This window comes from Oncorhynchus gorbuscha, linkage group LG03 (assembly GCF_021184085.1).
Source record: "Oncorhynchus gorbuscha isolate QuinsamMale2020 ecotype Even-year linkage group LG03, OgorEven_v1.0, whole genome shotgun sequence".
Taxonomy (NCBI): domain Eukaryota; kingdom Metazoa; phylum Chordata; class Actinopteri; order Salmoniformes; family Salmonidae; genus Oncorhynchus; species Oncorhynchus gorbuscha.
The window spans coordinates 46,715,516-46,740,997 of record NC_060175.1 but is presented as its reverse complement, the minus strand read 5'-3'; the positions used below and the strand labels follow the sequence as shown (position 1 = coordinate 46,740,997).

The window sequence follows — 25,482 nt, the reverse complement described above, 5'->3', positions numbered from 1 at the left end:
TGACCAGGTCTCCACAATCACCTGACCTCAACCCAATTGAGATGTTTGGGATGAGTTGGACCGCAGAGTGAAAGAAAAGCAGCCAACAAGTGCTCAGCACATGTGGGAACTCCTTCAAGACGGTTGGAAAATCATTCCTCATGAAGCTGGTTGAGAGAATGCCAAAGAATGCAAAGGTGTCATGAAGGGAAAGGGTGGCTACATTGAAGAATCTAAAATATTGGATTTGTTTAACACTTTTTTTGGTTACTACATGTTCTCATATGTGTTATTTCATAGTCGAGGTCTTCACTATTATTCTACAATGTAGAAAATAGTCAAAATAAAGAAAAACCCTTGACTGAGTAGGTGTGCCCAAACTTTTGACTGGTACTCCATATATGAGTATGCGACATTTTTTTTTTATAGCTTACAGTTTATTCACTGTTAGTTAGCTCCTCTAAACTAAATATTTTTTTCTCTGTGTGTGCGCGCCAGCTCCTGCTTTACATTACCCAAATATATTGCTCATCCTGTCTGCTGCAGAGGGACAAGAGAGAGACATGAGAAAACTGCTGAAAGTGTAGATCCCCACCCCAATTAAAAAAGATAAGAGGGTGCAGACAACTAGCGCAAAAATAATATTGCGAGATCGACAAAAATAATATGCAGCTGTATCCATTTCCCCCTCATCACTAAGGCTAATGGTAAGTGAGTGAATGGTGAACTACCTTCTTACATAAGGCTTCTTTAGAACAAAACATTTGAACAGCAGAGCTACAGTTCGTCACAGAGCTAACGTTAGCATGCCAAAGAGGGAGGCGGCATTAGCCTACATCATAATTCCCCAAGCAGCCATGAAATCCTACAGAATTCCTTCAAGAATTTCCACACAGCCGTTTTCTTGTGAGCTTTGTGTTGTAGCTACTCCAATTTCCTCTTTTCAGTGTTTGTGGCAATACTCATGTGGATTAACAAACAGTGATTTCAGTGAAGTACTACTCCCCTGTAACCCAACTAATGTGACATCTCGTGACTCCAGCCACTCAGAAGTCCTGTGGCTGTTCTTATCAAAGCATTGTGTGTTGGTACAGTGTGATATTAGCTAAGGATATGATATGGTCTTATCCTTTAACTTCTCTGCAACATAACATACAGTATGTACTGCCAATGTAGTGGTACAAGTGTCCTTGTGTGTAAAAAGAGAAATCAGTCAGACACTGCTTTGTGTTCATGCTCATTTTTACATGATTGTATGTCAGTCATTATCTGGGTTAGTCATGTAGACTGGAACACCTTGTGGCATTGAGGAGCATTCAGCTCACAGTTACTGGTATTGTACATGTCTGAAGTCAGAACGGGTTCTGGTTTCATTAGGTTAACTAATGGTACTGCTCTCACTCACTCCCTCTCCGGGACTTAAAGTGAACTGTGAATCTGATCCCATTGAGGGATAGTAGTTAGTAGGGTTGGGTGATATCCTGATTTTCATACCGTTTCTGTACCATACCAGGGTATACAGTATTACCAAATGTGCACCCAAAACATGATAGGCAACGGGGATCTTGATCCAGGAGGGGATTGAATGCATCGGCTGTAACCAAGAAGCTTGACATCTAACCACTTAGCTAGCAAGTTAGCAAACCAAATGCCAAGCTGGAGCCCTGAGCTGGATAGAAGTTATTTGACACAGCTTAGATTTCTTATAGTTATAAGCAGTGACGCAGCACGTATTGAAAATCATACCATCGGTATTTTGAAATACCCCGATATACAGTATATCACCCGAGCCTAATGGCCTGAGGTCAAGAGGGCTGAAACAGCTGTGAGTGAAACTCCCCCACTGTCTTCCTCCGCCCACGCGCTACCCATGTAGATAAACACAAAAGATATGGTTGCATGGGAAATTGGGAATCCCTGCTTCCGGAAGTAGACTTTGGAGTCGACTTGGAAATAAGCCCAAAAGCAACTAAAGACTGGATGCCAGCGGTCTGAAACAGCTACAGTACATTGCATAACATTGATATATACCATAGACATAGTAAATACATTTGCGCTCTCTTGTAGACTGGCAGCCATATGCACACAACGTTGTAAAAGAGATCTGTGGTCTCCCCAGAGAGACTGGAAAAAGTGTGCACAAGCAGCCGGGGAGGGAGTGTGCAAAAATAACAGGAGAGGGGAAAGAGAGACGGAGGGAAACAGCGGAGGTGGGCAGCATACTGAAAGGCAGGCTAGTGGACAGGAGTGAAAATCAAACATTAGCGACATATACAGCCTTCAGACCTCTCGAGAGTGGAGTCACAGAGACGTCCACTTGAAGAGGCTGTGGGTAGAATAGGTTTCTCTGTGTGAGTGTTTTCTTTAGGGAATATGACTTGGAGCCAGAGGGCCTCAACTGTGCTATTTAGATTAGGCACTCAAGTAACTATTTAGCTGTTGTGCTGAAATTAAAAAGGGCCAGAGTAACCATAAATATAAAACTAAAATATCGCATTTAGGCACAGTACATGTTAATATACACTGAGTGTACAAAACATTAAGAACACCTGCTCTTTCCATGACAGACTGACTAGGTGAACCCAGGTGAAAGTGATGATCCCTTATTGATGCCACTAAAATCGACTTCAAATCAGTATAGATGAAGGGGAGGAGACAGGTTAAGGAAGGATTTTTAATCATTGAGACAATTCAGACATGGATTGTGTATGTGTGCTATTCAGCGGGTGAATGGGCAGGACAAAAGATGTACGTGCATTTAAACGGGGTATGGTAGTAGGTGCCAGGTGCACCGGTTTGACTGTATCAAGAACTGCAACGCTGCTGGGTTTTTCACACCTCAACAGTTTCCTGTGTGTATCAAGAATGGTCTACCACCCATAGGACACCAAGCCAACTTGACTCAACCGTGGGAAGTATTGGAGTCAACATTGGCCAGCATCCCTGTGGAAAGTTTGACACCTTTTAGAGTCCATGCCCCGAAAAATTGAGCCTGTTCTTAGGGGAAAAAGGGAGGTGCAACTCAATATTAGGAAGGTGTACTCAATGTATATATCGTGAGGGAAGGAATATTCAGTGGAACAACACAGACCAGTGTACATTTGTAGAAAGGTTGGCATTGAAGAGAGATGTCATTAGAGAGGGAGGCAGTGGCCTCAGCACTAAGCACAGGGCTCTGCCCAAGCAGGACTGTCAGGTTTAGACTGGGAGCTTCTGTTTGGCTCAATCATCATTACTTTCAGCTGATCTGCTATCTACAGTATGGGACAGGGGCAATGGCAATGACTGTGCGTTTCCATCATGTCATCATGCAGTGTTTCAGTAGCTTTTGACTCCTGGCTGCTACCTACATACATGGATGAGTAAAGTAATCTTTGCCTGCTCATAGTTGGTTAAAGTCACATGATGCACAACAGATGTTATCAATGTCACCGGCTGATGTCCACTGAAACACTTATCGTCCATCTTTTAGACTACAAAAGCACAGATACATGTACCTGTAACTTTTACATGTTGATGTTAGGAGGGTGGCTGGAGATAATGAATTTGATGTTGAAAAATGGTGAAAATTCCCTTTAAAGTAATATAATAATAATAATATATGCCATTTAGCAGACGCTTTTATCCAAAGCGACTTACAGTCATGTGTGCATACATTCTACGTATGGGTGGTCCCGGGGATCGAACCCACTACCCTGGCGTTACAAGCGCCATGCTCTACCAACTGAGCTGGAATCCTTCATGGTGAAACTGCCACGTCCATTTGCGATATTACATTAACAAACAAAGTTACTGAAAACAAAGAAAACCCAATAACAATTACAATGTCTGTGGGGCGCCGTTTCCCTCTACTGTGGATGCCATATTTGGGGTGGCAGGTAGCCTAGTGGTTAGAGTGTTGGACTAGTGACTGAAAGGTTGCAAGATCAAATCTCCGAGCTGACAAGGTAAAAATATGTCGTTCTGCCCCTGTTCCTAGGCCGCATTTATATTTACATTTAAGTCACATTTGAAAATAAGAATTTGTTATTTACTGACTTGCCTAGTTAAATCATGAGTGGAGGAGGTTGAGGCTGATAAGGAGTTCCAGGAGAATACAGATGGCTAGGTTTATAAAGGTGAACAACTGAAGGAATTTCCATATGTAAAATGTTTCAACCATTTTCCATCCTAAAAATTAGGACTAAGCTTAGATTTCTGGTCACACAAATGGAAACGAGGTTTTAGGAAACATCTTGCAGAAAAAGTATTTTAAAAGTATTAGAAATACATTAAAGCACAATAATGTTGAAGAACCCTGCCAACTATCAACATTTATATTTAGATTAGCAGAAATGATTTGCCAATTCTGTAAATTGAAGAAATATTACCTAGTGTCTTGTCTTTCTGTTGCCAAAACCCCACATATCTTTAAGATATTTTCAAATGCTGTCCTTCATGAGGAGGGAGGATAATGAGAGTTCACAGTGACTAAAATGTGTCATTCTGTTACCAAAGCTGTCAACAAGGCAAAGGGCGACTACTTTGAAGAATCTCAAATATATTTTGATTTGTTTTAACACTTTTTAACTTATTACTACATGATTCCAATGTGTTATTTCATAGTGTTGACAATGTAGAAAATAGTCCAAATAAATAAAAACCCTTGAATGAGTAGGTGTGTCCAAGCTTTTGACTGGTACTGTAGTTTTTAGCCTGAGCACTGCTGCGTTAGGGAGAGGCTGGCAATATATTGCTGCAGCTGCGGAGGTTATACGGGGCAAGCAGATAACTCTGCTACAGCTAATAGTAGCTTGAGGCCACATGCTGCACTTTCTCCCCAACCCCATTCCGTTAAAAGAACAGTTTGTTGTAGACTACTCCTTCTCATTTCTCTAAATGTTATATTGCATTAGTGAACTCTCACTCCACTTGCTACATACACATTGAGCCTCTCTTTGCCACTTTGACTGGCCAAGCAAAACAAGCTACACGTGTGAAGGTTACATGTCTTTTTATGGGGGCACAACACACATCATAAAAAAGACATTGAAAAGTTGTACATTTTCTTAAATGTATTATTTGAAATGTCATGGTAAATCCTTGTATGTACCAATGTCACAAGGATATTTTAATTTCATTTAGAAATATAATTTTCAGGGTTAAAATCAGGTCAAAATAGGCCTAATATATATATATATATATATATATTAGGCTATATATTTTTAGCTCGCAAAAATTAATACTAACAAAACTATTTGAATACTAACGTTCGTTCAAAAATGTGAATAACAGTGCACATCCCTATGACAAACCAAAGTTGAGTCACCTGCTACTGTCCTCCCCTCCACTGGCATACTGTCATGTTCAGCTCCTAACTGTTTTCTTATCATAACTGTTATCTGGTGGTCAAAGCAAGACTGTGAAAACAGTCTGGACAACCCCACCCTCTCTCCTTCCACTCTCTCCACTTACTGTAAACAGCCCTCTCACCCACTGAGCACCAACCTTCCACTCTCTCCACTTACTGTAAACAGCCCTCTCACCCACTGAGCACCAACCTTCCACTCTCTCCACTTACTGTAAACAGCCCTCTCACCCACTGAGCACCAACCTTCCACTCTCTCCACTTACTGTAAACAGCCCTCTCACCCACTGAGCACCAACCTTCCACTCTCTCCACTTACTGTAAACAGCCCTCTCACCCACTGAGCACCAACCTTCCACACTCTCCACTTACTGTAAACAGCCCTCTCACCCACTGAGCACCAACCTTCCACTCTGCAAACACCATTGGAGCTTCTTTAAAAAACACCCTAAATCAAAGACTTAGTTTTCTGCTCTTATTATACAGATACAGGTGAAAGGTGGGACTAGGTGGGCGGAAAGACCTGCTTTGAAGGGGCAGGTCAGTTCAAATGTGGAGTTTTGTGTTTTATATATATGTCCACAATATGAGGTTGGAAAAATACTGTGAAATGGTGAACATTATGATAATGCCCCTTTAGTGTAAGAGCTGTTTGAAAACACCGGCTGAAATTTCAGCTTGTTTGGCTGGGTGAGGTTTTTGGACGTATAATTTAATAAACCAATAACAAAAGAGAGTTAGCCCTGCTCTCTGCCAATAACATCTAGTTAAGGTTACACATCCCTCCCATTAGGCCCCTCAGACCACTCCCACTGTCCGAGCATAATTCTTGCTTGAGAAATTGCATTTTGCTATGAAATAATTTAAAAACAGTAAAGTCATTCATTGTTACCCAGAAATTGTGACAGAGATAAAAACGGCTGCATTGTACAGTTTATTATTCAAAACCAAATGTTTATACACCTGTTCAAACCCCTTGCTGTTCTAATTTGACAGATATGACAGGTTTTCCTGGTTCTCCAATCATGCCCTGTGGGTGCCATGCTAAGATTTGTGGGAATCCTCTCTGACCACACATACAGCAGGCTGTTTTAGGACAAAATGGGTGGACCCAAACAGCTGACCTGATAGTCTGTTTACTGTAGACGAATAAACAGTCAGTCTCATCTTTTTCATCGCTCTACCAAACACGCTCTCTCATACTGTACACTGTCTGCTGCTGGGCTGGCTCAGGGTCTGTGTTGGCCTGTCCATTAATCAAAGTGCCTTGATGTGAATTCGCTGTTCAACAACAGAATATGGATCCGTCAATCTGTCTGAGTTTACAGTGAGTGTATAGAGTACATGCACAGGCCCCACCACAACCAAATGTTCACTCACCCGGGAAATATGACAAACACAGCTGGTGCACAATGTTAAGAATCAATCTTACACAAACCATTTCCCAAGCCGTGGTACTCCTCTAGCACCAGGATTATGAGATTAGAACCCAAACTATTCCAGGCCAAGCTCAATTCAGTTCAAACAGAATTTTGTCACTCTGACTCCAAGACTGAGCAGCGAAGACTGTGTCCTCTGAATGGTAAAAGGCTCTCTGTGCTGTTGACAAAGTTCTACTTAGACCTAGATGGCCAGAGTGACTGGAACCTGAGATGTGAGAGAGAGGAGAGATGGGGGGGAGAAACATCTCCAACCAGAGGACAAGGAGGGTCTATTGAGCAGGGCCAGGCCCAGCCCTAGCAATTACAGTTAAGCAAACAGCCTCCACGCAATAATGAACCTGAACCTACGTCAGCCTGGATTAGATAATAGCTACTGTGTGTGTCAACTCAAAGAATAATGTTTTCTACTGAAGTTATTGCTCATTGTGACTGAAATTGCCATTTTGACTTTGGAAAAAAAGGGCGTCAGTGTAATTTACTACTCCATGTCTGTTAATACGTCATCTCTTTGTGTTAATATGGTTAAACTATATGGCAGCTGCTTGTGCAAGATAACCATGTCCTTACACACAACTAGAGCAATAGAGAAAGCATAAATTAGGTAGGGAGGGGGGTAGTCTCATTTTGCCATACCTCCAAAATCACATTGTTGTTTGGAGAATTCTGTATGGTATTGAATGGTCCACTGGCTCCCAGATGCAAGATTTTGATTGGCTGTTACATTTCAAGAACCCTCCCTCTTCTGCTTGAACACTCTCAAAGAAAAGAGACATGTTGGTGAGTTTACCTACAGGCTATGGTAAAAGTGTAGTGTATCAAGTGTGGCCAACAGTCTGTGATTCATTGAAAGTGGATAAATGGATGTTAATAGTAGTTTCACATTAATCAACGATCAGGTTTGTATTCTGAAGGAATAGCAGGCACATACACAGGTCAAAGTGTGAAGAAGGGTAAGAAAATTGCCAAGGGTGAATACACGATTGTCTTCTGGACTCCAGAAACTTTAATTGGCTCAGAGAAAAAATGGTGAGGCCTACTTCAAACGTCATTGTTCCACGAGCGTCTCATTGGATTGGCTGTCGATGAGGTCCACACAATGGTTCAATGGTGATTTGAGGGGGGGGGGGGTGGAGGTATGGCTATGTGGTGAGAGAGGGAGTGCTGAGTGGATATGGTTGCAGCTATGTGGGGTGGGGGGCATACCATGTGTATGTGTATGTACCTATGATTTGATATGCCCTGGTATTATTTGACTTGTAAAATGAGTGTCTGATGTGTGTTATCTGCTAATTCTTTAATCAGTTGTGCTTGTGCATTTTAGTATACACACTACCGTTCAAAAGTTTAGGGTCACTTAGAAATGTCCTTGTTTTTGAAAGAAAAGCACATTTTCTGTCCGTTAAAATAACATCAAATTGATCAGAAATACAGTGCAGACATTGTTAATGTTGTAAATGACTATTGTAGCTGGAAACCGCTGATTTTTAATGGAATATCTACAGACGTACTGAGGCCCATTATCAGCAACCATCACTCCTGTGTTCCAATGGCATGTTGTGTTAGCTAATCCAAGTTCATCATTTTAAAAAGGTTAATTGATCATTAGAAAACCATTTTCCAATTATGTTAGCACAGCTGAAAAATGTTGTCCTGATTAAAGAAGCAATAAAACTGGCCTTTTAGACTAGTTGAGTATCGGGAGCATCAGGTGTTCATGGGAGTGTCTCTGTTTATTGCACATCAGCCAATGAGGGTACCTGTGACAAAAATGGTCAACTTTCTGAGCGCAATTATTTTTTTCCTCATTTCATAAAATTAAAATATCTGCTCTGCCCATTACTGAAATGAGACATGCAATAGCCTTACTGTCTATCACCACTGAGGTTTTGGAGGATGATGAACACTTAAGTGGTGATGATTTATGACAATTTAGGGCTTTGGATTAATACTGTAGGCATTGTCTCATCTGCTTAACATTTCAAAAGCCTTACGGTATGTAGTCTAAGATATTCTTGTTGTGGAAACAGGCCCTTTTACCATTGAGCTGTATGGAAGAGTAGAATGTATGCCATACACACACACTGTAAATAAACAATTTATCTTAAAGATTTGTCCTAATACTCATTTATCTAAAGCAGTGGTTCCCAACCTTTTTCAGTTACTGTACCACTAACTGAATTATGTGCATTTGACCTGTAAGCCTATGGTCTCATGAATCCACTGTACCCCCTGTGGATAAGCCAAGTACCCCCGGTTGGGAACCACTGATTTAAAGTATAGAGTGGGCCAAGATGTGACCTGTCACCCATAGTTACCTGTTCATAAAGTTATTTGTTTTAATCTTTCGCTTTTCACTTGACCAATAAAATCCAGATTTGGAAACATCCATGTTCAGTGGATGTTATGACTCTATTGTAAATTAACTTGTAGTTGCAATTTCTGGATGAAACAAGTAAAGTGTACTACACAACCTTCAAAACAGAAAACGTGTGGGCTTTCCCCCCAGTGTTGGCCTAGAGAATTGTGAAAAGGCTATAGCCGTTGTGTTACTGCTTTTGCAGTGTACACATTACAGCCCATAAAACATATACCGATATACAGTTTCAGACAGCAACAACAGGAACAATGTTAACAGTACATCAAATTGTAAGTAAAAAATAATGACCAAAATAAACAGTAAAAAGGAACACAGAATATGTTATATTCAAATAATTACACAACAAAGATTGTAACGTTATAAAAGTAAATACACGTGTTTTGTGAGTCTACATTGTCATTGGTTTCAGTATTACGTCTTATTTCCTCTTTCTTACATTACTTCTCTGTGGAATTGAAGATCATTTCCATTCTAGGGTCTCAGCACTACAGCTGAAATCAACCGTCAATGTTTGTGCCTCTTGTCTGCATGCCAAACGAGCAGACCGTTTCTTCTTCTCCCGGTTTAAGTTCAGTCTGTGGTTGCTGATCCACCACACTAGTTCCTCGTAGTTCAATTTGTGCAACAGATTTATTTGAAAGTTCTGGAAGCTTGGGTAGCACCTTCCAGGTGTCAAAGCAAACACCTTCTGATCAGGAAGCACACATACTATATGGTTGATGTCTCAGATCTACTTGAGGTTGAGTGCTTTCCAGACTCTGGCTTCAGCTAACAGTCTTCATCAAATCACTGCATGAGGTCTGTCTGCTCTGCAACGGTCCTGCTGTCTTTCTGTGCCATGTCAAACTGGACATGGACCCCTGGATGTTGGATGAGGTATTTTGTGAGGCGCACATGGTGTTTGCAGTTCTTGCATCAAATACTTTGGTATTGCTCTGGGCTGACTATGTTGAAGACATATACCACTGCATCATATGATCCAAAATACATCATGCTGGGATTATTTCTTTATTTTGAAAGTTACATATTTTGAAAACTTGATTGCTGACAAAACATTTTGGGACTACGTCAACAACGGACAAATGAAACAATTAAAACGGACAATTCCACCCAAAAACTGTGATCACTTTAGTTGTCACTTCTAGTCGAGGTTGCACCAAAAACTATGCTTGTAGCAGTTGAATTCCTATATCTGGCGGGCGGTCATCTGTCTCTGGGTCCCTGAATAGGCCTCGTCTCGCCAGACTCTCAGTGCTTTCCTGAACAGACAGTCTTTTGGTACTTCTGGCGTTTGAGACAGCTGCGACACATCTTTTCGTTCTAACTCTAGAATTTGCACTTTCCCTCACAAAACAGAAATTATTTCCATGTCATTGGCACATTTGTGTATATTGCATTTGGAAAGTATTCAGACCCCTTGACTTAATCCCATTTCGTTTTGTTACAGCCTTATACTAAAATGGTTTAAATATTTTTCCCCCTCAATCTACACACAATACCCCATAATTACAAAGTAAAAACTGTTGGTTTTTTATTTCCAAATCTATTAGAAATAAACAGAAATACTTTATTTACATAAGTATTCAGACCCTTTGCTATGAGACTTGAAATTTAGCTCAGGTGCATCCTGTTTCCATTGATCATCCTTGAGATGTTTCTACAACTTGATTGGAGTCCACCTGTGGTAAATTCAATTGATTGGACATAATTTGGAAAGACAGACACCGGTCTATAAGGTCCCACATTTGGCAGTGCATGTCAGAGCAAAAACCATGCCATGAGGTCAAAGTAATTGTCCATAGAGATCCGAGACAGGATTGTGTCGAGACGCATATGGGGAAGGGTACCAATTTTTTTTCAGCATTAAGGGTCCCCAAGAACACAGTGACCTCCATCATTCTTAAATGGAAGCAGTTAGGAATCACCAAGACTCTCCCTAGAGCTGGCCGCTGGCCAAACTGAGCAACCGGGGGAGAAGGGCCTTGGTCAGGAGTTCCTCTGTGGAGTTGGGAGAACATTCGAGAAGGACAACCATCTCTGCAGCATTCCACGACTCAGGCCTTTATGGTAGAGTGGCCAGACGGAAGCCACCCCTCAGTAAAAAGGCACATGACAGCCTGCTTGGACTCTGACCATGAGAAACAAGATTTTCTAGTCTGATGGAACCATCCCTACGGTGGTTGGGCTCCCAAGAGGCGCAGTGGTCTAAGGCACTGCATCTCAGTGCTACAGTCCCTGGTTCGAATCCAGGCTGCATCACATCCGGCTCTGATTGGGAGTCCCATAGGGCGGCACACAATTGGCCCAGCGTCGTCCAGGTTTGGCCGGGGACTGGGAGACTAGTCAGGAACGAGGGCAAGATGAACGGAGCAAAGTACAGAGAGATAATTGATGAAAACCTGCTCCAGAGTGTTCAGGGGGTTCATCTTCCAATAGGACAGCGACCCTAAGCAGACAGCCAAGACAAGGCAGGAGAGGCTTCGGGACAAGTCTCTGAATGTCCTTGAATGGCCCAGCCAGAGCCTGGATTTGAACCCGATTGAACATCTCTTGAGAGACCTAAAAATAGCTATGTAGCGACACTCCCCATCCAACCTGACATACCTTGAGAGGATCTGCAGAGAGGAATGTGAGAAACTCCCCAAATACAGATGTGTCAAACTTAGCGTCATACCCAAAAAAAACTTGAGGCTGTAATTGCTGCCTAAGGTGCTTCAACAAAGTACTGAGTAGAGGGTCTGAATACTTATGCACATTTTATATTCATTTTGAATGTTTTATACATTTGTTAAAATTTCAAAGAAATTGTTTTTGCTGTCATTATGGGATATTGTGTGTAGATTGAAGTAAACAAATAATTTAATCAATTTTAGAATAAGGCTGTAATGTAACAAAACGTGGAAAAGGTCAAGGGTTCTGAATACTTTCCCGAAAGCACTGTATATACTTTTATATGAGTAGAAGATTGCGACAGGAGTCACATTCTGCTTTTGAAAACCCATCACTCAGCGTGACAGGTCCCATTATCTCTTCTAAAGCCCGTGTGTAGTCAAGTCGTAATAAAGAAGATTTACTTTTGCAAAAGGTTGTTTGCTCCTGTTACAGTCATACGGTTCACCACAAACAAGGTATAGGCTACATCAACATATTTTGATGGGGTCTTAATTTGCGATTTCACAGCCATACTCATGCACAATTGCACCTACGACACTAATCTATTGAGCTCCTCCGCCCAAACAAGGCATTTGATTGGTTTGATGTGTTGCGAGGCACCACCGATTTAGACCAGGTTCCCACCATTTTTTCCCAGCTGATTTTGTGCATTGGACTTCCCCCAGGCTTCCCGTTTAGGGAGGGGGGTTACAATGATTAGTGAATATTTAAGGACACTTTTGTGATCAACTTGGAATATGACCATCCCCTAAAGTGTTCCACTTTCACCTAAGCTTTGACAAACAAAATAAATAAAAACTACCATGACATGCTCTCTTTAATGGTGACTACTGCTGTGGCAAGAAAGTTTTAAGATGATTTGATTGGACTAGATTTGATAGTGTTACTAGCATTTTGGCCTTTTGATTCTATCTGGACCTGTCTTACAACACACTCTGTAATATAATATGTAAACCCATTTCCACAGTTTTGCATAACACTTATAACTTTGAGTGTGAGGAAGTATTCTACAGTAGAGACTATACTGAGTAAATGAAAACCTTCCTTTCCGTCCATCAGTTGATAATGCATCACTCTACCTACACCACACACACTGACAGAGGTCATGACAGCAGACACAGCCTAGAGCGCACATGGGCAGACACCAACACACACAGGTCAATGAGACATTCCAACCAGACAGACAGAGAAAGTCAGAGGGAGAGGGGTGGAATAACAAGTTCAAGGTCAGAGCAGGGTGTCTGTGGTCATGGAGTGCTTTCGCATTCACTTTCCCCACCGTACTTACCCGACTCTCAAATCAATACAAACACTTACACAATGTCCTTGTAATACATAAAGGGTTACACTAAATTGTTGCCATTATAATTTTTGAGCGACGGCCTTAAGCTTTTTGCCTGTGGCTATGAAGTTCAAAAAGGTAATTTTTCGGTTTTTAAACAACTAATTGACCGACGTAGGTTCAATTATTTGAATTACATTTCATTGTTTTTTTCCCCTTCTGTGAACTCGATGCTCCGTTTCTGAAGATAAATCAGATCAAGCTGTGCTATGTAGTAGGGAGTTGAAGTTTCCAACAAGCCAACATTCTACATAATTACCACATTTCCAGTGCTAAACTAACTACAATGACCATAATCCATTGCACGTCCGCTTACTCGTCCGTGAGCAGACACGGAGACCCCGTTAACCGAGAGAAGAGAGAACGCACGAGAGGGATAGAAAGCAGTCACTTGCGAGGTATCTCTACCTGAAAATACATTATCTAAGTGATTGATAAAAGTATGCCTTATTTACTTGAAATAACTACTAAAATAGTGCTTTTGTCAGACAGCATAGGTAGCAGATTATTTATAATGAAATAAAGTCAAATATAATAAATATTTTATTAAAAGGAAATGAATGGGAATAAATGGTTAATAAAATAAGGAGTAATAAGAGGTCACTACCATCATGGGACTTTTATTATTTGTTCTATTCTGTGTTGTTACAGCATTCCACCCACATAATGCATTTAATGTAAAAAATATAAAAATTGAGTTTCTGCTGCATGCCTTTAACCTGCTCATTCACACTCAGTATAACAGGAATGCTGCTCATTAGTGCGTGTGGCCGTGTAGGCGCCTCTCTCTCTGCATTAAGGTATCCATTTCTGCTTTGCTCACAGTCGACACGGTCTTGATTACCACAAGCCGCAGACAGCCTCGTGCAATGGCCAGACAACAGAGAGCACAGTGGGGACTGAGGTAGACCGACAAAACAATACACCACAGGGTGGGATGGAGACAAGCATGGTGCTGAGAGATGCTAAATGATGTAAGAAGGCAACATTGGGTGTTACTAGACTGCTGTCATCCAAGGTGGGTGACAGAGAGAACGTGTTTCGAGAGTGTCACTATAAGTAGCAGAACGTGTAAAAAAGGGAAAAAAAGAAGCCAACTCATCACCTCTCTAACTGCTGGGATAAATAATGGAGTACGGGAGCGTGTTGTAGATTCAGCCCAATTACCCGTGTTTCTCTTCCACTCACTCTCGCTGTGTGTGATGTGCTGAGAGCCATGCCTGGGAGCAGTTCTGGTCAAAATGAATAAATAATACATCATTGTCATGTAGCCTAAACCACAACAGAGCAGACAACAAAAGGTCTGTGTTAGGGTGGCAAACAGGGTTATAAAACAAACAGTCTGTCATACAATGCCCACAAGCTGCACACGACTCATTATAACAAGGTGGACAAGACCAGACACTAACTAAATCAGAGTGGGGGGGGGGGAGAATCGTCATTAAATGATTACGTCCTTTTCCACAAAGAAGATCATTGAAAATGATTGCCTGAATGATCTTCTGAACTTCCCAATACCTTTCTGATGCATTTCAGTCACTTAATAATAATAATAAATGCCATTTAGCAGACACTTTTATCCAAAGCGACTTACAGTCATGTGTGCATACATTCTACTTATGGGTGGTCCCAGGGATCGAACCCACTACCCTGGCGTTACAAGCGCCATGCTCTACCAACTGAGCTACAGAAGGACCACTTCATACCATACTTCCTTCAGATTGAAATAGTCAAAAGTACCAACGGATTACTAATAGACTGTCATAGTCTCAATTTAAAAAGTTAACATTGCCAGTTGATTGTATCACTTTTTTACATGGTGGGGTCATTACTGGCGAAAAAGGTTTAGGAACCTCTGCTCTACCACCATCTCTCTCCTTCCAGAGATTAAGGACAAAAAGACAGCTGCGCTTCAAAAAGATGACTCACCCTCTTAAAAAGAGTTTGCCTTATTGGCTATGCTAGTGTAGAGTGTTATTAGTAGTCTTTAGCCTCAGCTTAACAATTTGAGAGAGAGAATCAAAGCAGAGTCAATTAAACCTACTTATAAATCACGTGTACAAGCTCACACATTGTGCTCTAGCAGATCCATAGAGGGTAGCTGGCCATATTTGTTGTGCTTCCTTGTTTGGGAGCTCTTCACTGAGCAGCTGTCACAAAGGTAGTAGCAAGTAGACACACCTCTCCTGTCTCCTACTGTGTATAGGATTACCTTTACTGTGCTATTGTGGCCTGTCAAAGAGATAATGAAAAACTGTATCTGACAAAATATGTAGCCTGGGTGACACACTGTTTCTGCCTTAGTCGACTTGTTGTCTTGCCAAACAAGTCATTGGCAAGGCAATGAAGTAGTATGGTCAAGTACAAAAACGGTCAGGTTAGGTATCAACGAAGGCTAACCGATAAGACAGCAAAGAAGGACCTTCTTTCCTGTACTCTCTAAATGATGTGGCACAGACAGGGGGGAGGGTCACACACCACAACATTCTTCACAGAGTCTTGAGGATTCTGGAACCCACGCTGTCTCACAGAGTTTAAATATCTAGCCAATACATTTGGAATTGAATAACATTGTGTGTAAAGAGTGTGTCAGAGCTGTAAGATTTGACACTACGGCATAAATTACAAAACACATACTAGTAGCAGTCATTGCTCCTGCTCGAGAGTCTACACATTCTGGGTGACGCGATACAACAACAATCATCTCACTGGCTTCTCCTCTGGCAGGCTCCCATTGGCTTTACTAATCACCGTTTTCAAATATTGTCGTTACATCTCTCACTAAAAGAGCATAGCAGATATGACAGTAAGACATGCCTCATAATATAAAGTAAAACATCCAGGTTTAAAACAATTAAGGAACAGGGAAAATATAGTGATGCTAATGATAGGCCGTACTGTCTTTTGACCCATAGATGGAAAGGCTTTCCCAGAAACCTTCTCAATTAAATGTTAACTAGCTACAAAGTAGCCTATGCCTACCTGGTAGAATGATATCATGATACCTTGCATCAACCCAGTGGCCATCTGTTTTGCAAACTCCATCTCATGTGCACTACAGAAACACCGCTAACCAAACAGTGCTAGGTGGCTGCCACTTGAATTAAAGGGTAACCTACACTCACAAATCCTAATTTCTTAGATTTTGCCCAGACATCAAAAGTGGACTTTTCCCAGACCCCATTGTTGTGGACTTAAAACATTCAATGTTGTTGTCAAGAAAAAAAATGAATCTGAAACTTGTGAATTTCTGACTCAGGTGACGGCCTCATTTATCAATTTCAATAGTATGCCTAATATTCATCGACCTGCACAATACATCTTAAGTTGGCCCAATATGGGATTTAGCCTTTCAGGTCTTTAAGAGTACATGTCACTGTTTCTCAAATCATTTTTCACACAGGGCACATTTCCTTCGCCTGGCGTGCTGTTTGGGAAACATTTTAGTATCTTAATTTCTCCAGACACCACTGAGTACAAGGAATTCAACCTCACCAAAATAAGTAGTTGACCATCTTTCTGCAAATTTCCTCTCAGTAGGCAGCACAGACACATGTTGAAAAACAACTGGGCCAGTGTCTACAAATCTTTAATTTATAAATCACATACTGTATAAACGTACTGTACTATGTGGTGATTGGCACCATGGACAACAAATTACACAATTTGGGGTTGTGGACTTGTGGTGCAACATTCCTAGATCACAAGTGGCACTAGCAAACAGGAGTGACTCATATCTGTGGCAAACATGGTAATATATAATTCGAATATTGAGGTATGTGTGGAGAAAAATGTAAGTGAAATATCACACATCAAGGACTGGCAGTGGCTGAAATGAGCAAGATCCCTCCGCACAAATAGCAATCCATTCTAAATACCATGATAGCATCAAGACCCATGGAGAGAAATACACTAGACAAGGATAAATTGCTTGATGTTTATTTCTGCTCAACTTCATTCTCACAGAAACTGAGCGTGAGTAATGCGTATTAAATTACTAACCAAAACACATTTGACAAGACAGTTAAATCTACCAAGAGCAATCGAGAAAAGTTTGTGTAAGGATTCCTACAGAACATAGGTTACCTACATCAACAGAGATGGAGGGTTCTCGCAACGGTTTTTGTGCTTTGAAGCGCGCATAGGTTACCGAACACTTTACCGCGGTGATTATTTTGTAGCCAACTTGCTCATTTTCAACAATCAGCAGACGCGGTAGTGTCAAAGTCTCACTCAAACTTTAAAATACACTAAAATTAGTTTTAAAAATATATATAATGCACGTGTGCGAATATCGAAAGTAAGTCCTCCCCTGGTGCTGTCAATGTGCAGTTATACTGTCTGATTTGTCAAGTATCTTAATTCTGTCAACTATTGAAGATTTCCTCCAATACTGTTGCAATGATTTAAAAGTTAGGGAGTCGACTTACCTTCGTGTGCAAAGTGTTCCTGATCAAGTTTGCTTTCCCTTGTGCTCGGCACCTAGACTGACAGGTATCTTACACTGGAAATATAGAGTGTGTTTGAGGAAACATTCGACCGTTCGCTCACTCGCAGGCTTGTCATTGGTGACGTCGGGCAGGTGCATTCCCAAGAGAGTGAGTGTGAGAGAGAGAGAGGGGTTTCGTTTGAGTGGTGAGGCGAAAGCAACCGACTGTTGTAGACGAAAGTCGAGGAGTGAAGTCGGGGGAGGTGCATCTGCAACATCTGAAAGTCGAACATTAATGTGGTTTTCCAACAGAAAGACTCAGTGCAACATGGCAGTGTTGCAGTTGTTTATATAAGTTGTTATTTATATTGTCAAAATAAACATGTCTCCAAACTCCATATCACAAACCCACAAACTTTGGAAGTTTCTTCAAGTGCACTCGCAAAAACCATCAAGCGCTATGATGAAACTGGCTCTCATGAGGACCGCAACAGGAAAGGAAGACCCAGATTTACCTCTGCTGCAGAGGATAAGTTCATTAGAGTTACCTGCCTCAGAAATGGATGCCCAAATAAATGCTTCACAGAGTTTCCGTAACAGACACATCTCAACATCAACTGTTCAGTGGAGACTGCGTGAATCAGGCCTTCATGGTCGAATTGCTGCCAAGAAACCACAACTAAAGGACACCAATAATAATAAGAGAATTGCTTGGTGAGTCCAAAATTTTAGATTTTTTGGTTCGAACCGCTGTGTCTTTGTGAGACGCAGAGTAGGTGAACGGATGATCTTCACATGTGTGGTTCCCACTGTGAAGCATGGAGGAGGAGGTGTGATGGTGTGGGGGTGCATTGCTGATGACACTGTCACTGATTTATTTAGAATTCAAGGCACACTTAGCCAGGATGGCTGCCACCACATTCTGCAGCGATATGCCATCCCATCCGGTTTGGGCTTAGTGGGACTGTCATTTGTTTTTCAACAGGACAATGACCCAACACACCTCCAGGCTGTGTAAGGGCTATTTGACCAAGAAGGAGAGCGATGGAGTGCTGCATCAGATGATCTGGCCTCCACAATTACCTGACCTGAAAAGCAGTCAACAAGGGCTCAGTATATGTGGGAACTCCTTCAAGACTCTTGTAAACGCATTCCAGGTGATTCTGGTTGAGAGAATACTAAGTGTGTTCAAAGCTGTTGGCTACTTTGAAGAATCTCAAATATAATATATACACTACTGTTCAAAGGTTTGGGCTCACTTAGAAATGTCCCTGTTTTTGAAAGACAATTACGTTTTTTTGTCCATTAAAATAACATTAAATTGATCAGAAATACAATGTAGACATTGTTAATGTTGTAAATTACTATTGTAGCTGGAAACAGCTGAATTTTAATGGAATATCTACATAGGCGTACAGGTGCCCATTATCAGCAACCATCACTCTCTTGTGTTCTAATGGCATGTTGTGTTAGGTTACTACATGATGTATTATTTTATAGTTGTGATGTCTTCACTATTATTCTACACTGTAGAAAGTAGTAAAAATAAAGAAAAACCATAGAATGAGTAGGTGTGTCCAAAGTTTTCACTGGTACTGTATGTATGTATATTGTACAATCAATTGGAGATAGAGAGATTGTACATTTACCAGCACAGTACAATGCCCTTGAGGATCTAGTTTTACCACATATGTCATTTTTACTGCTTGGAGACATGCCTCGAAGAAGACATACAGGTTTCTATTGTTGTAACAAACAGTATCAACAATGGTACCTATAAGATGCAGTCATCTAAATGTTTGCCACAGGTGGCCAGTGGCACCTCATTTGGGGAGGACAGGCTCCTGTGATTTGTCTGCCCTTGAGAATCTATTTTTACCACATTTGTCCTTTTCACTGCTTGGAGACATCTCTCCAAAGAATAATATTCAGGTTGATGTTTTTTTTGTAACAAACAGTATCAACAAGATTCAGTCCTCTAAATGTTCCAATGGATTTTTAGCCAATGTTTATATGTTGAAAATAAAACCCAGTAAAGTTCATGAATAGGCCACAGAATTCAAGGCTGCGTCTGTAACTTTCTTTCCAGGAAAACATGTTTTTGGCAGAGGTCAGACACACACACACACACACACACACACACACACACACACACACACACACACACACACACACACACACACACACACACACACACACACACACACACACACACACACACACACACACACACACACACACACACACACACACACACACACACACACACACAGAGAAAATGTAGTCCCTCACTCCATAGGTTAGAGCAGGGATTTATTTGGCCCCCCAAGTTTTCTGAGCAATAAATAAATATTAGGTTTTTTTTAGGGGAAGTTTAATTGTTGGATATAAAAAAATCAGCTCTAAGTGATCTTCATTTAAGAAATCGGTTTCCAAGTATTCCCACATGTAATAGAAAGACAGGATGTGATCGTATACAAATGCCAGCAAGGTTTGAAAAGGTTACGTTTTAGTCAAACATCTGTTTGGGCTTCTTGCGGTCAATTTGTATTCTATAAATTATTTATAATTATGTTCCGGCCCCCCGACCATCCGCTCAAGAAAGTGACGGCCCGCGGCTGAATCTAGTTGATGATCCCTGGGTTAGAGCAGCCAGAAACTGCGTTTGGAGGCTTGGTTAAACCAACCCAGTCCCACCTACATGCTCCCAGCCATCCATCCTCCTCACCCATACAAGGCAGTGAATCAAGAGTCATCATACCCCACCCGCCCACCTCTCTGGCTATAAGAGACAAGAAGCTTCTAAATTTAGCCAATCTGTCCCAGCTTCTATAGGGCTATTTGTAGTCCCATTCAAAGTGTATTGGTGTCACACAGACTTGTATTTCTAATTGGAAGTGAATGCTGACACAGATTTGGTTTTTCATCAACCATAATCACCATGGTGTGGTGTTGTACTCCCAACTTTTAAATAAAAGACAGAGGTTTCTAATAAGAGGTGCCAGTGGTTGAGTAATCATATTCAACCTCCTAATGCTTATGTCGTACCTATGACCGTGGCACTGCTGTGAGAGAAGAAAGTAAAGTGTGTTATTAATGTGTTTGTGTACTGTCTTGTGTAAATGGTATAGACGTAGCACATTCCCTAGACAAGGGAAGGTCATGTAAATGTTATTGTACTATTTCACACACACAATATATTTTAGGTTGGTTATTTTCCTAAAGTATGCATGTGTTTAGCATGTACAGTGTACAGTCAACCTTAGTGTGAAAGAGATGCTTGGCTTTTGTTAACCTTACTTTTGTCAGATTGTTCTCCTGTGCTGTCATCACATTCCAGTGTTAAAACAGTGGTACGTTTGACTTGTCTTCTATACCATTAATTTAGCTCTGATTATGATGTGTGGGATACCACTGCTGTGCACTCTAAAAAATGAGGGGCTCAACAAGGGTTCTTCTAAGACCCTCAAAGTTCCTTGAAGAACCTTACATGCTGACCACATGGCTCGCGTCTCGTGCACGAGCGTTGCAAAATAAATGTACACATACATGTTATTCAATCATTGCACCCACACCATGTGTACCTCTGCGACCGTCTGTGTGGCCAGGCGCTAAAATAGAAATGGGTTCTATTTGTGATGCTCAAAGCACTGCAAGTCCGGCATCCCATCTCCTCATTGGTTTTAGGAGCATATGTGTGATTGAAAGATGAACTTAGGTCACTCTCCGATCGGTTGTAGTAATGCTGTCATGTCACGTCCTGACCTTAGTTCCTTTTTTATGTCTCTATTTTAGTTTGGTCAGGGCGTGAGTTGGGGTGGGCATTCTAGGTTTTGTTTTGTGTGTTAGATTTCTATGTCTTTGGCCTGGTATGGTTCCCAATCAGAGACAGCTGTCAATCGTTGTCTCTGATTGAGAACCATACTTAGGCAGCCTGTTTTCCCACTATGGGTTGTGGGTAGTTGTTTTCTCTCTTCGTATTAGTTACCAGACTGAGCTGTTTCGGGTGTTCTTTTTGTTTACGTTGTATTTTAGTGTTCAGGGCATTTTAAATAGATGACGAACACTTACCAAGCTGCATATTGGTCCGATCCTTCCTACTCCTCCTCAGACGAAGAGGACTGCCGTTACACTTCAATTTAAGGTAAGGTTTGTCCCTTGCATGGTCTAAGTTGATATTGTTTTATGATGATTCCATCTATCTTTTCATATAAGTGCAAATCTTTCTAAAACAGAAAACCAACAGAGGTAAGAATATGTATGCTATAAGAATATGTTGGAGGCTAGTAGCTGAGGCGCATGTTTTGTTAAACATCTATATAACACATTTTTTGGGGATTCACAGACTTCACCTCTGATGAATATAACAGGAAACCTGTTTGATCACCATGAACAGCAAAATCATTCTGGCTATGGATACGTAGAACATGAACACATTAACATCAACACGCCAGAGGATATACCCATTGGACTTGGGGCTCTGCTAGGAGTTTACCTCGTATTAAGATGTTTTATTCTGCTTAGGGGATCCATTAAAAGGGGTTCTTTGAAGAACTCATAGGTTCCCCCACAGTTTCAATTTGAAGAGCCCCTAAAGGATCCTCCAGGAATCTTTACTTTTAGAGTGTGTGTCCTGCCCCAGACAGTGTGTAACTTTGTTTTCATATTGGCACTGGACGTTAGGGCAGGGAACACAGACGTTTCCTGCGGTTATGCCTGCTGCTGTTGTCCCTATGGTGCCAGGGCAAACATCAGGGTGTGTAATGAGAGGAAGGGATAGATGGAGGGCAAAGCAAAAACACCTAAAAAATGAGAGAATTGTCCTTTCATCCTGACCTCTGCTAAAGAAGCAAACCTTCCTCTATATGTCCTTCCTCTCTTACTATTCCATCCATTCTCTCTTCTTCGTCTCCTCCTGTCATTTTTCACTTCCTCTTGTCTCCTTCCTTCACATGTCCTAAAGCCTGTCTTTATTCACGTGAGCTTCATCAAACCATAACATTGCTCTTAAACTGACACAGTGGCCTTCTGTACGAATAGGCTACTATTTGTGGTGCGAGTGTGCGCACACGCGGAGAGTGAGATATCAGCTTCCCGTTTAAATCGGCTTACACACAAGCATGTGATAAACCAATCCATTTTGCTCTGGCCAACACTGAGATGTTTTACACATACATGGAGACAGTGTGAGTGTCAAACATTCAAACACTTTATTGAACACTTATCGCTCTCGAAAAGCAGCAAAACCTTACTTTCCTATTTTAGCCACTGACTAACTGATTTTTTTTTTATCTCAAACTTTTGAAGAAATGACAAACACCTAGAGGCTTGTCCATCTGTTTGACATGCTTTACATGCCATGCTAGCCTATACTGTAGATGACATAGATGGCCTGATTATCGAATGGACACTAGTACATTCTGATCTGAAGCTCAAAATATGTTCTGTACTAAATCTGAACTAGATGTTCTATTGGTAAACACATTATCCCTTCCTGTGTACTGTACTCTCCATTTCTTACTTTGGACTTCCACAGAAATCGAACGCCCTGCTTTAAAAAAAAAATGACTTATTTATTTTCAAATAAACACCATGCTTCCTGATGATTAACTGACCCCTGATCCTGAAGCCTGGTCAGGTGTTTCCTGTCTGCAGTGTAGAGGATGGACCATCCCTGGAATGCTGACAAGGAGGAAAGGTCACACTGGAACCACTGGAGAGAAAAGCCCTTTTAATTAAAAAATGCCTCAATTAAACATAACCTTTCTCTGACTCTCTCTCTCTCTCTCTCTTTCTACATCCCTCCACCAGTCAATGAATCACTCTCTCCTGATTGTGGATCCAAAACTTTCCAAGGAGGGACAGAATTGTCATTGTATATCTTTAGAGCTCCACTCTCACCTCGAGGGCACTTCAGAACACAGACAGACTCCATTGATCTGAGCATGTTCACAGTGACCCGTCTCTGATTCCTCTTTCCTTGGCTCCTGCAGAGAGAGAGAGAAACACTGAGAACAAGGGGAGACAGGCTCAGGTAGAGGGAGAGCACAACCCACTTGCAAAACAACTGGTTGAATCAATGTTGTTTCCAAATAATTTAGACAAAAAATGTGATTATGTTGGATCAACGTCGAAAACTAATAGTATTAGCAAAAAGTCATCAACATAAGGGCATCTCATATTTTTATTTCTTTCACCCAACTTTTAACCTAAAAGCAAAGACATGGTGACATTTAGTTGACAACTCAACCAAATGTAAATCAAAACTAGACGTTGAACTGATGTCTGTGCCCAGTGGGAAAGGACATGATGGATTAGCGAAAAGTAGAGCAAAATGTCTTTCAGGTTCTTTAGCGAGGGATTTTTTTTTTCCGTAGTCTCTCTCTCTCTCTGTTTCTCTCCCTCTCTTTCATTCTCAGCACTGACTTAGTATTGGGACACATTGACTCCAGGGATGGTGGTAACTAGAGCAACCCCATTTCTTTCTTCATCCATCCTTCACTGCTTCCTCTAATCTCACTCACTCCATCTTTCTATCTTTATCTAACATATCCCAACATACTTCATACTTCCACATGACCCCTCAACCCCTGCACCGTACATCTTCCAGTCTTCTGTCCTCTCCCATACTGTCACTTTGACAAGTTCCCCCCATTTCTCCTCTCCTCACTGACCTTAATAAGGTTCTGTTAGTCTGTGTACTCTGGGATCAAACCCAAGCTTTGAAATAGTTTCAGGGGACCTGGTTGGATCAGACATTAAAATGAAAACAAGGTCTTGTTTTGCTGGAAAGCTCTTGCCGTTGGCCTTCAGTGTTCTGTTTAACTTGTGGCCATTAATATTGCAGGCGTTGAAAAGAAGTAGGACAAAATGTTTTGTGCTTTTTCTTAACTTTAATTATTCATACCAGCTGCTGCATTCCTTTCCCTGGTCTGCTGGTTGGATGGGGCTCAGTGGAACTCTTTGATCTGGCTAATTAGCTTATCTTATTTGTGTCATATTCCCATCAGTTCAGTCCTAGCAGGGAAGCAGGGTAGGCACAAAGACAGCATGGGATGAATGCACCTGTAGAGATAGAACCTGTAGACTTGAGGTAGAGTCCGTATCATAAGCCCTTCACAGTTACTGTTCTCAAGACTCAACACAACATGCACTTGGAATACTGCTCCCAAATGTCATCACACGGATATACTGTAAAAATACATAAAAATGAATCAGGAAACCCCACATGCTTTAGAATACTGCAGGTAGGCAGCATAGTGACACAGAAACAACAACCACAGGAGCCCAGAGACACACCTGTTTAGGTACATACCTGAGATATGAGTGTGTCAAAGGCTGATGACATGCCAATGCCTACTACAGCCATACCAGTAATATCGATCATCACCTCATAACATCATATAATACAACAATCACAATGAAAATAAGAGACTGGAATCTTTCAATGTGTATGATGCGTATCATAAACCAGCTTTAACCCATGTTATGTGGAGAGGGGAATTGAAGTAAAAGGCATCACATTGTGTATGTTTCTGATGTGTGTGTCTGAGGTTCTCTCAAAAACTGTATTGCATAGTCTTCAAAAGGGGAGTGTGACAATACAGAGGCGGATGCAAGATGCAAGCAACGATGGTTTAATGATTACAATTTATAGCAGCAACAGGACAGACAGACTGTACTCAGACGGAATCCGACCCAGGGACTAGGGCGCATCTTCCGGTGATAGCGTGCTGAGAAATCCAGGGGAGTGTGTCTGGATGGGAAGGAAGGAGCACAGCAGATAATCCACACAAGGGCGGCGAGAGATGAGCACTGACACACGACACAACCTCAGGGAAGTAACAACACAACCTCAGGGAAGTAACAACGATCTGACAACAAGAAACACTG

At 41.4% G+C, this 25,482-nt stretch overlaps 1 protein-coding gene across 4 annotated transcripts in view; it reads right to left on the bottom strand.

Moving 5' to 3' along the window:
• Positions 1-17,810, bottom strand: part of LOC124031434 (protein kinase C delta type-like) — a 34,008-nt gene extending 16,198 nt beyond the window's left edge. For all 4 annotated transcript variants that reach the window (XM_046342659.1, XM_046342661.1, XM_046342662.1 and 1 more), the window contains exon 1: positions 17,591-17,810. The gene's annotated coding sequence lies outside the window, so the exon portion shown is untranslated. The remainder of the gene's footprint in view (positions 1-17,590) is intronic.
• Positions 17,811-25,482: the final 7,672 nt, after the last annotated feature.